The sequence below is a fragment of the Micropterus dolomieu genome, linkage group LG10 (assembly GCF_021292245.1).
Source record: "Micropterus dolomieu isolate WLL.071019.BEF.003 ecotype Adirondacks linkage group LG10, ASM2129224v1, whole genome shotgun sequence".
In the NCBI taxonomy this organism is placed as follows: domain Eukaryota; kingdom Metazoa; phylum Chordata; class Actinopteri; order Centrarchiformes; family Centrarchidae; genus Micropterus; species Micropterus dolomieu.
In genome coordinates this window covers 29,673,371-29,677,130 of record NC_060159.1, presented here as the reverse complement: position 1 = coordinate 29,677,130, position 3,760 = coordinate 29,673,371, and the positions used below count along the sequence as shown (strand labels likewise).

General features: G+C 46.2%; 2 protein-coding genes across 4 annotated transcripts in view; one reads left to right on the top strand and one right to left on the bottom strand.

Annotated features, from left to right (window-relative positions):
- LOC123977520 (transcription factor IIIB 90 kDa subunit-like) overlaps window positions 1-3,760 on the top strand; it is a 40,874-nt gene that overhangs the window by 3,642 nt on the left and 33,472 nt on the right. The window lies entirely within an intron of this gene.
- LOC123977710 overlaps window positions 878-3,760 on the bottom strand; it is an 8,494-nt gene continuing 5,611 nt past the window's right edge. For all 3 annotated transcript variants that reach the window (XM_046060616.1, XM_046060613.1, XM_046060615.1), the window contains exon 10: window positions 878-2,260. The gene's annotated coding sequence lies outside the window, so the exon portion shown is untranslated. The remainder of the gene's footprint in view (window positions 2,261-3,760) is intronic.

The window sequence follows — 3,760 nt, the reverse complement described above, 5'->3', positions numbered from 1 at the left end:
TGCGTCGCTTAACGATGGTTCCTACCCGCAAGCTACCAGCTTAGTTAGCTCCGGACATTCGAACGAGGGTTTCGGGGAACACCTGCGTCGCTTAACGATGGTTTCTACCCGCATGCTACCAGCTTAGTTAGCTCCGGACATTCGAACGAGGGTTTCAGGGAACACCTGCGTCGCTTAACGATGGTTTCTACCCGCAAGCTACCAGCTTAGTTAGCTCCGGACATTCGAACGAGGGTTTCGGGGAACACCTGCGTCGCTTAACGATGGTTCCGATGGCAGCAGAGTGGGCGGGGCCTGGAGCTGAAATAAACAATGAAGGAGCAAACAACCAGGGCAGGATCAGTGAAACATTTACATCTTTAACAACTTTTAAATCCCGGTTAGATCGGCTGTTAGTTTTTTTTACCCAAACATGATCTTGAACGTGACGCTTTATGATCAATCTGTCGTCGATGTTTGGACAGATCTCCGCACGTCGTGGATCCTCAGAATAAAATCTCTGTGCGTCTTTAACGCTGCGACTCTGGTCAGTCATACTGAAACACTTCCTGCGAGCTACATTACTGCAGTGATCATGGTTTCATCGGTAACCTATAAAACTGATCAGTGAACAGTAATCTGTCATGTTGTGGTCGCACTGACTGGAACATTCATCGTTATCATGTGTTCTGCATTAATGTAAAACTTTACAGTCAGTTTGAACCTGTAGACACGTTTTCTCACCTGCTGGGTGCGACTGACTTTACAATCGCAGGAGTAAACTGCGTCTTCTTTTGTCTTTATTTAGAATCACATCACTTTACACAGTTTTCATTGCTTATAGAATTATACAGTGATTCCACTTTAGGAATAGACATGTACTAACAGGTTCGTTCGTTCCACATTTGCTCAGGGAGCGAAAGAAAATATTTATTTCTATATAAAATGACAGAAAGAAAGGAGGGCGCTTAGGGACAATGAACGTTTTCCACTTTTCCCAAATTTCCTCCTTTAAGTTTTCTGTAGCCTGACAGAGAAAGTGATTCTTTCCATCTCAGAGATCTCAGAGATCTCGGTATCGCAGCAGTGCTCTGGAGATGGGCCGTTTGGCCTGAGCCATTCCTTTGTAATTGCTTTCCTAGCTGCTACGCTCAGTAATGCAAACAGGTATTTTGTTTTAACATCAGCAGACGTCGAATGTAGAAACCCATTGTTTAAACCACGCTGTCTCTTCAGTACTTCAAAGCTGTTCACAGACCTCTGAATCTCTTAGAGCCAGTATCTGATTTACTTGGAGTAAAGTCGAGGTCATACGAAAACCATCTCAGGATCTTTATCTCCTCAAATAGGCCATTTTTACCAACAACGCCTCGCCTTGTTTCCATGAAGCTTCTAAGTAACTTAATAATAATCTGTAATCTCCTAACCCGAGTAGGAAGATCCCCTGACACTCAGTTTCTTTCCATCTTGCCTGAGTCACAGTTGCACCAACAAAACAAAATGAGGGCTGAAATATAATACCCCCCCGCCCCGGTGGAGACTTTGAAATTTTATCCTTTGTTTCCCCCCCGTGCCAAATAAATCTTGAGTAGCTTGTCCCACTCATTGAACTGTTTCTCACTTATTTCTGACTCAGTTGGTTAAACTTTAAGTCATACAGCTTTGTTAGCGACGTTTACGCCTAAATCTCTCTTTTATTCCAGTTTAGTTGAAAAATGGAGCTCATATTCTGGCTGGAATTCAAACAAAGTATTTGGCTTCAGTTTTTAAATACAGCCTTCCTATTGAAAATCAGTCATTAAGCAAAGTCCAGTCTGCTAAAGGATGAATGAGCAATCTTTGGATACGTAATAAACCCCATACAATCCCCTGTTTGTCACTTTCAGTCTTCTGAAGTGCCCTCTTTGGTTGCCATGGTGAATCTTAGTGTCGGAGCTCCATTGATGAGGCTTTTTCCATCAGGCTCAACGTACTCAGAGCTGATCCTGATCAGCTGTTCCCAGTTTGTTACGCCTGCTGCTGAAACTGGGCCTGGACTTTGGGTTCCCTTTTACATCGATAAGAACATTTACACTGACCCCGGAGCCCTGATGTCACACGGTGACACCAGGTCCCTAGACTGATTCTAAACCAGGACCCAGGTCCCTCAGAGGCCGGGCTGGGGGCCGGGGATCCAACAGGAATGTGAGCGGAAACAGTGTCAAACTGAAGCTTTATTCAGAATCAGAGTGTGCAGACCAGGTCTCTGGAGGTTCTGTTCTTCATCAGCTGATCCGTAGACCTGGGAGGACAAGAACACGTTTACACCGTCAGAAACAGCACCACCTGAACTCTGATCCAGATCACCAGGCCTGTTTCAGAGACTCTGGCTTTGTTGAGCCGCTTTCTGGAACAGGACCCGGGTCTCGGACCAAGTCTGATCCTTCCTCCCTGAGGTTTGAGTTAGTGAGCGGTCACACCTGGATCCGATTCATCGACGTCAGACCCTTCATATTTCCTGTTTACTGTAACGCCACGTATGAGCGAGGAAACGCTCCAGTCTGCCACCTCTGATCGTCTGACTGCATGAGGCTCAGCGAGGAAACAAACCCACGCCAGAACCACTCCAGATTCAGGTCCAGGGCGCGTGAATCTGTGTCACAGCAACCCTTTTGACTCTGAGGTCCAGGATTGGTCCGATCAGCAGCGGCGTAAGGCAGCAACAACGGGCCCCTGGGCTACGAAGCACACTGGCGTCTAGAAGGGAACCCTTTATTGGCTGATGTGTGTGCCACAGTTAACAGCTGATGGGATCAGATGCAGTAAAGGCCTCATTTAAAGCTCACCGGAATAAGAAAGAGAAGCGGCCACCTCGTTGACACCATGTCCAGAGAACAGGCCAGCTACAGCGCACCGTTTCATACCCACACAGTTAAACAGGAAGGTGTACTCAGCGGCGAGCTGAAACAATGACGGCCTCTGAAACAGCAGCTGCACCCGATGAAAAAACTCTTGTAAAGCTACACGCCTGTTTGAAAGGCACGACGAGCCTGCAGTGAGCGAAAGCTTTGACACAGAACCATCTTATGTGGGAGCTGCGACCTCCTGCTCCTCCTTTTCTTGAAACTACTTGTGTGGTGAATAGCAGGACTGCGAGCTTGCACGTCTGCTCTGCTGGTCTACGGTCAGATTTTGCCTTTCACCCGGTTTCTGGAGTCTCGTCACATGATCAAATAGAAAGCACTCATTTACATACAGTGAGGAAAATAAGTATTTGAACACGCTGCTATTTTGCAAGTTCTCCCACTTAGAAATCATGGAGGGGTCTGAAATTGTCATCGTAGGTGCATGTCCACTGTGAGAGACATAATCTAAAAAAAAAAATCCAGAAGTCACAATGTATGATTTTTTAACCATTTATTTGTATGATACAGCTGCAAATAAGTATTTGAACACCTGAGAAAATCAATGTTAATATTTGGTACAGTAGCCTTTGTTTGCAGTTACAGAGGTCAAACGTTTCCTGTAGTTTTTCACCAGGTTTGCACTGCAGGAGGGATTTTGGCCCACTCCTCCACACAGATCTTCTCTAGATCAGTCAGGTTTCTGGGCTGTCGCTGAGAAACACGGAGTTTGAGCTCCCTCCAAAGATTCTCTATTGGGTTTAGGTCTGGAGACTGGCTAGGCCACGCCAGAACCTTGATATGCTTCTTACAGAGCCACTCCTTGGTTATCCTGGCTGTGTGCTTCGGGTCATTGTCATGTTGGAAGACCCGGCCTCGACCCATCTTCAATGCTCTAA